The sequence below is a fragment of the Podarcis gaigeae genome, assembly GCF_964106915.1.
Source record: "Podarcis gaigeae genome assembly, chromosome: 10".
Classification (NCBI taxonomy): domain Eukaryota; kingdom Metazoa; phylum Chordata; class Lepidosauria; order Squamata; family Lacertidae; genus Podarcis; species Podarcis gaigeae.
The window spans coordinates 37,380,915-37,394,643 of record NC_139686.1 but is presented as its reverse complement, the minus strand read 5'-3'; positions in this window follow the sequence as shown (position 1 = coordinate 37,394,643).

The following is a 13,729-nucleotide window of genomic DNA, read 5'->3' as shown; positions in this document are numbered from 1 at the left end:
TTGGGAGGTGGGATAATGCAACCAAATTTTGCAGGAAGGAGAAATCACAAGAATTAGTGCTCAAATTAGTGCTTCATAGAGAGAGCCCCTGCCTTAAGCATTCAGTGTAGAATAATGGATACCTTTTCCAAGATAACTGGGGTGGTGTGTGTTTTGAAAAATGTAACACCTATTACATGCTCCAGTTCACTTTACCTCAGTGGCAATGCAAACTGATGCACATATTTTGAAGGCAGAAAATGCAAAGAAATATCTATTGACCTACTCAAAGTCGGTGGGGAAATCATAGAATTGTAGAGCAGGAAGGGATTCCAGGGGTCATCTAGTCCAACCCCCCTGCCAGTGCTAATCCAGAGTCTTAAAGTAAATAAACCAATCTTTGTTTCTGAATTGGTTTCTCATGGTGAGCATGTGAACAGCAAATCCACAGGTGGAGTCCTATTATTATTATTATTATTATTATTATTATTATTATTAACATCATCAGTATCATCATCATCACTGTTATTTATATTATTATTAAGTTTCTGGTGTGCTGAGCTACCAAACCACAAACTACACAGCATTTGTGTAGACTCTAAACCATTCATTCTCCCTTTTGTTTGAACTGGCAGCTGAATGAATGATGGGATCGCTACAGGCTGTATTGTAGTCCACCTGAGAGAAACATAGCAACTTTTCTCCAGCATAGCTTCCACGAATTTTGGTTGGGCATTAAGGTATAACCTATGTAAGGACTCTATATAGGCTCTTGGATACCCCATAAGGGAAAAGGGCATATTTTTATTTACAACAGTATCAAACCAGGGACATACGTTACTCCCATCTGGGCATGTCTTAGTCATGCTCCCCCAAACCTGTTAGCTCAGTAAGGGCCAATTTATACAATCAAGCACTCAAATGGTAAATCATTTTCTGCTGGAAGTGGGGGGCAGGTGCATACTTGAATGTTTTTCCTTCTAAAAACAACTCCCAATACACAAAAACTGTTTGACCTTCCCCTTTCCCTGACATTCTACATTTCTCAGGGCAGGCATCGTTCATGCATACAATGCCATCACCTCTTCCTGCTTCCGCCTGACCTTCAGGAAAAGCTTTGCCATTAAGAATGTGTCCAACTGTCCATGTTGTTTCTCAGAGTTCATGGAATGAGGAGGGAAACATTTTTTACATTCCAAAACCCTCAGGGGAAGATTTAGGGAGCATGGAGAGCTGCAACAGTGAGGGAGAAACAGCCAATTGCTTCACCATCAGTTGAGCAACACCATCCTATACAACCTCAAGAGCTAGCACATTTGCAAAGCTAAGCAGGGTCCAGTATGGTTTCAAATTGGATGGGAGACTGCATGCTGCATTGCAGGGGTGGACTCGATGACCCTTGGGGTCCCTTCCAACTCTAAAATTCTATATTCTATTATACATGAGAACAGCCTGCTGATTCAGGTCTCTGGTCCATCTAATCCAGCATTGTGTTCTCAGAATAAAACCAGGATAGCAAGCTTTATCAACAGGTAGTCTAAAGGTGCCCTGGGTTGCTGAGTTCCATTTCATAAGTTGTTGTTGTTGTTTAGTTGTTTAGTCGTGTCCGACTCTTCGTGACCCCATGGACCAGAGCACACCAGGCACTCCTGTCTTCCACTGCCTCACACAGTTTGGTCAGACTCATGTTTGTAGCTTTGAGAACGCTGTCCAACCATCTCGTCCTCTGTCGTCCCCTTCTCCTTGTGCCCTCCATCTTTCCCAACATCAGAGTCTTTTCCAGGGAGTCTTCTCTTCTCATGAGGTGGCCAAAGTATTGGAGCCTCAGCTTCATGATCTGTCCTTCCAGTGAACACTCAGGGCTGATTTCCTTAAACATGGATACATTTGATCTTCTTGCAGTCCATGGGACTCTCAAGAGTCTCCTCCAGCACCATAATTCAAAAGCATCAATTCTTCGGCGATCAGCCTTCTTTATGGTCCAGCTCTCACTTCCATACATCACTACTGGATTTCATAAGTTACATAGGCCTGAACTTAAAGTTATAGCAGATCCTCTTTTTCATCTCCTTTAACAAGTCTACAACAACAACAACAACAAAGAACAAAGGGAACCCGGTTGTAAAACTAAATTGCATGGAGAAAGTACTACATATGTTTCTCTATTACACAAGCTAATCCACATTATTTCTCTTTCATGATTTTGCAGCGAATGCATTCAATCTGGAAATGCTAATCCTGTTTACCTTGCGCCTTCTGGCCTGGCTATTTCCAAGTGAAATGTCCAGGAAGAGGAGAATGCCCAAAGGAATCTGCCTGCTTTTGAAACTGTCTCCATGATATCGCTTGCAACAAGCAGCTGTAGAACATTTATTGGTGGCTCACAAACATGTTGCACCTCTGGCTAAACCCAAAACATTTGAAGCATTGAAGAGAGAACACTTCTCAGACAGGAAATGTTAAATATTTAATGGCGATTTATCTTCCCCCCCCCCCCTTAACTGCTTGGCATGGAATCTTACAACCCCAAGCTTTTTATATAATATAAAAAGTACACCTGTCATTTCCTGAGAGAACATGAAACTAAGACTTTGCAAAAACTAAACACAGCTGTGACAAATTGTCTCCATTTCCAAATGCAAAGATTTATTTATAGTGAATCATGCCTTACAGACCACTCTTTCATGTGAAAGCACTTTGCATTTTTTTAAAATTAACTTGATCAGAGAGGAATTATTACAGAAGAGAAAACAATGAATATGACACCATAACTGTCTGCATGGACTTTGACGTAATATATTAACTTTGTCATGAATGCCAGGATCCATATTTAACGTAAGGTTGTTTTCCAGTATTTTAAAAACCTAGGACAGTTCTCTTTTTTTAAAATCCTGCCTGAACAGCATTCCATTTTCGTGAGAGTCGATTGACGACTAATGGAGGCCTTATGCCATTTTTTAAAATAATATTTTTTATTTGTTTGTTTTTTTACATAAAGATTATACATCACATGTATAACAGTTCGAAAGGAAGAAAAAAAGAGGGGGGAAAGGTTCTCTTGAACCTTCAGACCTCCCTCCCTCTCTCCATGGGTTCCATTTCTAAATTTTATTCCTGCATCTTTAACTGTAATCTATCTGTTATATATATCCATCACATCCAAAGTTCATGTTACTTTGCAAGTGTCATTGTATTCCTGCCAATGATTTCAGCTGTTTATAGTGGTCTCTCAAATATGTTAAAAAGTTATCCCGGTCTTTCACAAATACATGGTCTTCCTGGTTTCTGATCTTTCCCGTCAATCTTGCCATTTCAGCATATTCCACCAGCTTGGTCTGCCGCTCTTCTCTGGTCGGCACTTTTTCTTCTTTCCAGAGCCTTACGCCATTTTATACTGGGGGACTAGGAATGGCAAATGGTGAGAGCTCTGCTGCAGTCATATTGATACGATATGATACGATACGATATGATAATCTTTATTGTCATTGTCCCATACAGAACAACAAAATTGAAAAAATCTACATCAGACGTTCAAAAGCCAACAAGCCTGCTATCCCAGTTTGGTTAGCCCCCTAAAAACTCAGATACCCCATAATTAAATACAATATACTCCCATAGAGACTACCTTACACTGTGTTTAAAACCAAAATCGCATTTGGATAAAAACTGTTTCTCAGGTGGCTAGCAGTGGCGTAGCGTGGGTTGTCAGCACCTGGGGCAAGGCAAGTAATTTGCGCCCCCTAACCCGATAGTCCCTCGCTCTCTCTCCGCACCACACCGCACGCCTGACACACCCCCCCTCCACAGTGGGCGGCAACCCGGCGGCTCGGATCGGATTCGCACAGCCAGCACTGCAGTGAGAGAGAGTGAGTGAGCCAGGTAGGGGCAGAGAGCTGCAAGTGCGAGCGTGCCCACCCCAGATGTTGCGCCCGGTGCGGCCGGGCCCCCCGGAACCCCCCATGCTACGCCACTGGCAGCTAGTCCTAGTTTTTATAACCTTGTACCTTCTTCCAGAAGGCAGAAGCTGAAAGAGATAATTTCCAGGGTGGGCACTATCCTGCACTATCTCTGCAGCTTTCTTATGACACCTGGAAGCGTAGATTTGATCCAAGGTGGGATGAGTGCACCCAATTATTCTCTCCACAGTCTTTACAACCCTGGACAGCATTGGTTTTTTCCCTGACCGTGCAGCTCCCAAACCACACACAGAGACCATAAGTCATATCTTGGTTGTGGACTTCCTTTAGGCAACTGGTTGGCCACTGTGAAAACAGGATGCTAGACTAATATGAAGCTTTTGTCTGATCTCCTTGCCTTATGTTCATAAGATGCTACTGATATTGCATGTGCAATGTCTTATTCTACAACCAATGCCATTGGGCAAGCTATAACTCTTCCCCGTTCCCCTACACCCTTGGCACCCAAAAAGAATCCTGTGTGCTATTTGCAGCGATTAATAATGAATAAATTTGTCTAGCCAAATCTTTTTGATCTGAATCTTTGTCTGCCTTGTTTGTATGAATTGGAGGAGAGGGACAAGCAAGGGTCTTTTCACTTCTTCGTAGGAGAACACATGGCTTTCCATAATTAGATCCAATACAGTTTCAATCCTATAATTATGCCGCAATTAAACAATGCCAAGTTTGTTAAATGTTAAGCTGTTCACTGTTTTAAAATGCACTTTTTTAAAACAGATGGTTTTCAGGCCTTCGGTTTTCTCTTCAAAACAGGAAAGTTGCCATTGCTTATCCAGGAGACATTCAGCTCTATTTCACTTCTTCATCCACCTCATGTTTTCCCGCCATTTTGGTGCTTACTCGGTGCCTGGCCACTGTGTGCATTTCCTTAACTTGGAAAAATGTGGGAGTAAATGGTAATGTTTGGGGTGATATTCCAGCATACAGAGTTATTTCCTGCTGTTTTTGTGTGGGAATCCTGGTGCTACAGAATAATGTATGTGCAGAAAGGGTGCAACAATGTTTGTTGTTGTGTCACACCATGGACACTGGTGTGAATGAAATCTAGAGCAAGGTGCTGGTATATTGGTAAACAAAAAAACAAAACAAAAAACCCCAGATCCATAATATAACAGGTACCATAGTGTGCAAAGAGTGTTAGAAAATGGAACAGAAACACTAGCTTCATAATTAGAAAACGAATGCAATATCCCCCATGTCTAAATGTGCCGTGAGTTGCTTTGAGGATTCCTGTACAATCTCTCAGCCTAACCAGGCTCACACCCAAAAATTACAGAGAACTTTGAAGATTTACAAATCTATGAAGCTAAAGTAGTGCCAGCCCAAGACATTCTTCTGTCTGAGAGCCTGAGCAGAGTCATGTTCCCCACACCAAGTCAAGATACATAACATACCAAAGGTCATCCACATTATTCTGATATTTGAGACAGAAAACCCCCACAAGCATCCTCTTTCCTCCAACCGTAAAAAGGCAACGGCCACAAATGAAATAACTAGCACCTTCCTGCCCTTTCACGACCCCAAAAATCTGCTGCCTGAGGTTGTCATTTTATCCTACCTAGCAGTATGGTTGGCTCCTTCCATTTGTTCCAGAGACTAAATGAACTTTCCTAAGTAGGGTAGTGGTGTGTCCTACTTTACAGAGGACACTCCTCCATTTTAAGGACCATCTGCTCCAAATCCAGTATAAACATAAAGAACCATAAGAAGGGAGAGGACTTTGAGCTTGCCCATCAGTGGGTAGCAGACTGAGAAGGCATAAGGAAAAAAGGCCCAAGGGTTCTTAGCATATCTGGACTTGAGTAGAAATGGGGTCAGAAGGGAAGCATGGAAGCCAGGCAGACCCTGAGTGTGACATAAAATTCAACAAGAGTTGCCTGGCCTAATACTGTAAATCTAAGAACTGCATTGCCTACTGTACAACAGCTTTACATTGGTGGCTTGTAGAAGTCAGCCAAAACCTTGTAGATCTTGAGTCCTTGAACACTTGGTAGGAGGGAACAATTCACAGCTTAATCAGGAATCAAGACAGATAAGACAGGGGCCCACCTGTGATTTGTTTGTAAATGCCCTTCGGGGGGGGGGGGGAATAGTTCAAGTTGGTGATCATTTTTATCTGCAGTCTAGACAAGATTGGTGTCCCAGAAGAGCAGGCTGTTCAGCCCTTGCAGTATAGAAGGAAGCCCCAAATTTCAAGAAGACAAGACACATCTTAAGAAATAGAGTTTTCCAAAAAGAAACGTTGACAGTTACTAACAGCTACATACTGAGAACAAAGCCTTGTTAACAGTCTAATGTGGTTATTATTCTTTGCTGATTGATTCAGGTCAGGGCTGGCGTCAGCACTTGGCATCTTTGGACAGCTGCCAGGGTCCCAGCACCCTGGCAGGAACCGCTGCTGATACCTAGCCTGTTCTGCCTATTATTTTATCCCTTTGGCCAGGCCAGGCAGCCGGATCCTGCCACCCTTTTAATTTCCAACAATACTCCACATGTGGCTATTATGCAATTCCTGGGAGGACACCTTTCTTTAAAAAAAAAGCTTTGCCCACTGCTCAGCTGATTCCTGTGCACATGCCCCATTTCTACAAAAGTAACACATTCGAATCAACTAACTGGAAAGCAAAACAAGGCAAAAGAGAACACCTAAGTGGTGTGGAGGTAACAAGTGGATTCGTCTTCCGCTTCAACTGCAAATGTCAGGTCTAAATGGAGAAAACATGGATTCCAAGCAAGATCCAACACAAATATGGGAAAGTCACAGGGTTTGAGACAGGTGCATATTTCTGCAGAAAAGTTAAATAGTACAGACATGCTAATTGATCATTTCCCTATATGGACCACATTTACATTGCCTTGGGTTAAAAGACAGGTATCTATGTATTTTAGTTAGTTCTTTTCTATTCCCTAAACTAGCCAGTCTGGTTTCAAAAACCATGGGGTGCAACAAACAATGAGTTTAATGTGTAATGAAAGGCCAAGGAATTGGGGGGGGGGGAGACACACACTAGGGAATCTAAGTTTATCCATTCTAAAGTCAACCTCCTGGCAAATAGAAGGGGAAGAAATGGAGGCAGTGAGAGATTTTACTTTCCTGGGCTCCATGATCACTGCAGATGGTGACAGCAGTCATGAAATTAAAAGACGCCTGCTTCTTGGGAGAAAAGCAATGCCAAACCTGGACAGCATCTTATAAAGCAGAGACATCACCTTGCCAACAAAGGTCTGTATAGTTAAAGCTACGGTTTTCCCAGTAGTGATGTATGGAAGTGAGAGCTGGACCATAAAGAAGGCTGATCGCCGAAGAATTGATGCTTTTGAATTATGGTGCTGGAGGAGATTCTTGAGAGTCCCACGGACTGCAAGAAGATCAAACCTATCCATTCTTAAGGAAATTAGCCCTGAGTGCTCACTGGAAGGACAGATCCTGAAGCTGAGGCTCCAATACTTTGGTCACTTCATGAAAAGAGAAAACTCCCTGGAAAAGACCCTGATGTTGGGAAAGATTGAGGGCACAAGGAGAAGGGGACGACAGAGGACGAGATGGTTGGACAGTGTTCTCGAAGCTACCAGCATGAGTTTGACCAAACTGCGTGAGGCAGTGGAAGATAGAAGTGCCTGGCATGCTCTGGTCCATGGGGTCATGAAGAGTCAGACACAACTAAACGACTAAACAACAACAAAACTCAACAAAACAGAGTTGCTAATGGCATGTCCCTTCCAGGAAATTTCATTAGAGAAAGAAATAAAAGTGAGAGATCTGTGGTGCAACAGTATTGTCCCACCATTAAATGAGTTATTTGAACATGAGTTTCTCAGAACTATTTCAGAGGGCCAGATCAATTTCTTGAACACCATTAACTGGGAGTAAGTAAAGTGTTCTCTATCAGTCTTATGTTTTTTGTAATCTGAAGATGGTTTTCTGTAGTCTGCAGTACAGGAACAAATTGGAAGAGTGCAAAATTGGCACCACATAGCACCAGCATTTCTGTATTGTTGTGTTTCCATGGTCACAATCAGGCAGGTAGCACAGAATGGCTTTGTAAGGTGCTTTCAGTTCTAGGTCATGCTGCCTCCTGACATCACCTTCCAATATACCTGTAGCCAAATTTCTATATGATTTGCTTCATCCTGGATCACCTTGCTGACCCCATGGTCTATGCTGAAAAAGATGTGTAAGAACTCTGCAGAAATTCTTAAGAGCTTTTCTGTTTTGAGAAGAGCTACTTTTTAGAGAACATGTAACATATCTGTGGCTCAATTCCTCTAGAAGGCATGGAAGCAGGGTCAATGAATGTTCATTGGCTGGATTGAGACAAAAAGACACTGGTTACTTTGAGCCACGATTCCAGTGACCATAGGAGCATAAGAAGTTGCCTTGTACTGAGTCAGACCATTGGTCCACCTACCTCAGTTATGTCCACACTGACTGGCAGCAGCTCTCCAAGATTGTAGACAGGGGTCTCGCCCAGCCCTACCTGAAGACACTGAATATTGAGCCTGGGACCTTCAGCCTGTGAAGCAAATGCTGTGCTAGAAGAAGAAGAGTTTGGATTTGCTATCCCGCTTTATCACTACCTGAAGGAGTCTCAAAGCAGCTAACATTCTCCTTTCCCTTCCTCCCCCACAACAAACACTCTGTGGGGTGAGTGGGGCTGAGAGACTTCAGAGAAGTGTGACTGGCCCAAGGTCACCCAGCAGCTGCATGTGGAGGAGTGGAGACATGAACCCGGTTCCCCAGATTATGAGACTACCGCTTTTAACCACTACACCACACTGGCTCTGAGGTGACAGGCAGAAAAAGAGATGGTGTCAAGGAACTCCCTGACTGACTTAGAACAGGATCCATGAGTAAGGAAGTACCTCAGACCTTCTACATCCATGATTTGGAGGGTGATGGATATGGTGATGATGTAGCTTAACACCCTTGTCCCTACTCTCCCTGCTCATGTGTCGTTTCTACACATGAGCATAATGCCCAGATCAGGCCATTGTAATTTCTCTAGTAAACAAGGAAAGGGGTCTTTGTTTTCTACCACCCGCTCAGCATCTACAGGTTTTCCTCCAAAGAGAAGAACAAGCACATGAACTTCTGCTCCATGATGACACATGCTCTTATGGAACCATCTGATTTAAAGGCTGAACCTCCTGCTGGAAAAGCCATTCCTTGGAGAGAAGATGAGTTCTTCTCTTTGGGGTCTTTGTTTTCAAGGGAGAAATATGGAATTAATAAATTCCATGTAATTACCCACACAACCAAGTAGTAGGGGCTGCTTAATGGATGCTGCCATTCCCAATTAACCAGATGTTTTAAGACCAAAAGGAACTGGTAAGCAACCCAAATGGGTACACATGTTACCAATTAGTATGTCCAATGGGGCTGGAATGAAAGCATGCCTTTAAGCTTTGATTTTATTCTCTCATTAGCTCCAGACAATTTTGTAAATTAAAGCAGAGGACACCCCCACCCCGCACAAACTACCCCCTTATAAATGAGAAGGCCTAAGGCGTTGTTTTTACATTTCGGTAGCTGAGTGTCTCAAAGCTTCACATGAATGTTTCTGTGGAGCTTTTAAGACACCGGTAATTGACAGTTCCTGTCTGCTCTCTTTAGCCTGTGCAATCAAGTTAATTTGTGCTGGTTTCAAGCTGCAAGGCATATTTATGGCCATTTAGGACTATGGGTCTAGCAGACCATTATGTGTTGCATATACTATGTCAGGAGCCCACGGGAATTAAGAGGTTTCTGCACAATGCCAAGGCAGAGGGTAATCTTTTTACCATAGCCAAATCACAGCCAAAGACTGAGAAATCAAGTTGTCATAAACCATAATTCCATATTAAGCTGATTTTTTAAAGTTTAGGTTGAGAGGTTGTGGCTGAACAGGGTTTTGAACTTGTTTCCTCTGCATCTCAAGCCATCATTTCATCCACTGTGACCCAATGTGCACAATTAGGTACCCATTACTGTATGAATGTTTAAATATGACTCTCTTTCAAGGTGGCCTCATGTGAGTCTGTGGACACGGAAACTACGATTCCTTTGTGAATATTAGCAGACATTTTCCGTAACAGTGTCTGAACGGAATGGTACTGCATGGTGGTGCAGATACCTGTAGGTTAATCCAGAATGTAGACCTAATTCTTGAGGAAGGAAGGGGAATAAGCTCAGTGGTAGTGCACCTGCATTTCATGAAGAAGGTTCTATCCCTAGCATTTCAAGGTAGAACTTGGAGAGGCCCTTGCCTGAACTCCTAGAGAGGCACTAGTTGTGATCAAGATGGACCAATAGTCTAAGCCAGGGGTCAGCAACCTAAGGCCCATGGGCCGGAAGCGGCCCATGGAGGCTGTTTGAACAGCCCATGAGCTGCCCCTGAACCGAGCTGCCCGCTCTCACGCTGCACTAAACTAGCTTCCGTGGTGCCAAAAATTGCATCTGCGCAGACGCCAAAAATTGTGGGCACACACACGATACGGCCCACGGAGGGATCTCTGCAGGAACAATCTGGCCCAGGCAAGATAAACCTTGCTGACCTCTGATCTAAGCCAACTTTGCATGCTCCTCAGTAGGCAGTAAATCTGTGTCTAGACTGGCCTATTACAGGTAGAGATTCACAAAATGAAATAATCCTCAATGAGGAAAGGATATACACATTATAAGTTTTCATGTGGGCAGATTTCTGTAGAGCTGCACCCCCTCATTGGAGCCCCAGATGCAGCTCAGATGCAGGGGAGGACTACACCGTTGTGTGTGTGTGTGTGTGTTTGTGTGTGTGTGTGTGTGTGTGTGTGTGTGTGTGTGTGTACCACCCGCCATGCAAAAATGGCTTTCAGGGTGGTATACCAAGACATTTTTTGAATGTAAACACAGGAATATAAAACATAACCAACACCACACTAAAATTAAAAGGGACAAAACCATTTAACCAGTTAAAAAAAACCCATAATCTAAAACGCCTAAGCAAATCCAAAGGTTTTAAGCTAGCACCAGAACTTGCACCCCATTCTCTTGAAGTTGAAGCACCTTGTGTTTTCAGTGTTCCAAAATACTTAGCTTCATAACATGCAGTTGCTTAAATAAACCTCCCCTTTCAAGCTCTTTGGATGGTGATAAAATGCTGGACCCTCAGCAATCCCAGGGGACTTGTTCGTGTGCCCAGCCTAGGAGAAGCGCCTGGGTGTGACAATACCTGGCTCCTTTGGCAAGTTGTGCTGATACTAATCTGAGCAAGCAAAGGCAATTTCTTATGAAGTATGACAGGCTGGGAAGGAAGCGAAGCTTTTAAGAAAATGAAGTACCAACAGCCTGTGTTGGGCTTTATATAGCACCTGTTCATTGTCCTGGTATCTAAGCACTGAACAAAGACCCAGATGAAAAGCAAGAGGCCTAGAAAGGTATTTCGTGACATGACATTCATATTCTCATCTTGCAGTGACCTTTCCCAGGGACCTTGTCAGCCGGGAATAAAAGCAAGAAGTTCCTGTACAAGTGAAAACTGCGGCCCCAGAGAATAGTGTGCGGGTGAGGGGAATGAAAGAAACAAGCCAATGGGAAGGCAGAAGAAAGAAGCATAGAACAGCAGAGTTGGAAGGGACCACAAGGGTCATCTAGTTCAACCCCCTGCAATGCAATAATCTTTTGCTCAATGTGGAGCTCAAACCCACAACCCTGAGATTAAGAGTCTCATTCTGTACTGACTGAGCTATCCAAGCTGGGAGGGAGGGAGGGAGGAAAGGAAGGAAGGAATGCTATTGTTTTTTTTTTTTAAATATAGGTAAAGGTAAAGGGACCCTTGACCATTAGGTCCAGTCGTGGCCGACTCTGGGGGTGCGCCACTCATCTTGCTTTATTGACCGAGGGAGCCAGCATACAGCTTCTGGGTCATGTGGCCAGCATGACTAAGCCGTTTCTGGCGAACCAGAGCAGCGCACGGAAATGTCGTTTACCTTCCCACCGGAACGGTACCTATTTTATCTACTTGCACTTTGACGTGCCTTTGAACTGCTAGGTTGGCAGGAGCAGGGCCCGAGCAACGGGAGCGCACCCCGTCGCGGGGATTCGAACCGCCGACCTTCTGATCGGCAAGCCCTAGGCTCTGTGGTTTAACCCACAGCACCACCCGCGTCCCCCTTTTAAAGATACCAGAGGAAAATATAACAGGATACTGCAATCAAAAAAGGGCTACCAAAATAATCAAGGGAATGGAACAACTCTCCTATGAGGAAATGTTGCAATATTTGGGGATCTTTAGTATAGAGAAAAGGAGAATTAAAATGATATTTAGAGAGGTATATAAAATTATGCATAGTGTGGAGAAAGCGGATTTTTCTCTCTCTCCTTCCCTCATAACACAAGAGCTCAGGGACATCAATTAAATGTTGGAAGATTCAGGACAAAGGAAACTACTTATTCACATAGTTAAAATTCTGGGATTTGCTCTCACCAAAGGTAGTGATGACCATCACCATGGATGGCTTTAAAAGAGAATTAGACAAATTCATGGAGGATAAGGCCCTCAATGGCTACTAGCCAAGATGGCTATGTTCTACCTCCACTGCCAGAGGCACTATGCCTCTGAATGCCTGGTGCTGGGAAGCACAATTTGGGGACGGTTCTGTTGTGCTCAAGTCCTGCTTTAAGGCAGCAGTTGGCCTCCATAGGAACAGGATGTTGGACTAGATAGGCCATCGGCCTGATCCAGCAGGACTGGCCTTATGTTCTTAAAACGATAACAAAAAATTGTCTCTATTTTTAAGGGGCTGAGGGCAGTGAAATCTTTATATATTTAGACAGTTGCTACATTGCTTGTAGATTATGGTATGAAGTACCATTTCTGGCCAAACTGGAAAATATATAGAGGCTGCCTGAACTCCCAAGTGTTGCTTGAAAGGCACCTTGTACCTTTACTGTACAAATGTAGAATATAGATTCATTGCTCTGTACACTTTTGCCTTTGGCCCCACCTGCCACTGGCTTATGGTCCCCAGAATGTTATCCAGAAGGTGATGAAAAGAAGAAAAGGTTCCTCCTCACCCCTGTTGAAAAGGAACAATTCATATAAACTACTAAAGTTGGTCTCAGCATGGGCTGACAATACTTTCTCCTGGTTTTGTTCTACACAGGGGTAGGAGGTGGGACAGTCATGCTCGCTGGGAAAAGTACTGCAGACACATATGTGGGAGGGGAAATCCAGTCTTAAAACAGCACCCTGGATTCATCCTTGCTGATTCATAACTTCCTACATGCATTTAAAAAACCAGTTCAGCCATTTCCAAGAGATGCAGGCTAACAACAACAAAAAGTGAGATGAAAAATTCAGGCACCATTTAGTTCCTTTCTTCCCATGAATTTTTTTGGGGGAAGAAGGGACATCTCTTTGATCTAAGCTTTGCAGGACAATCCAAATGACAGCCAGAGTTCAAACAAGAGCAGCTCTAGGAGTGCTCATGAACCTTCAGCATGTGGAGATATTCTCGGAGTTGTCCTTTTTCAGGTGGGTTCAACAGAGGGAATGCTCTCCAGTTTTGCCTCAGCTGGCTTTGTCTCCCGTATTCATGGTGAAGCCAATTGCACTTGCTCTGACAAGGCTGCTATAATGGGGACAAGTAGGAACCTGGAAGTTGCCTCAGACTGAGTCAGCCCATTGGTCCATCTACTGAAGCTTAGAATTGTCTACACGGTAGCATGAAATTTGGCCCCAACTTCCTACAAATCCTCAAACAAATATACTCCCAAGCCTCAGCAAAATGCAGCAAAATCCAAAGAGGCATAA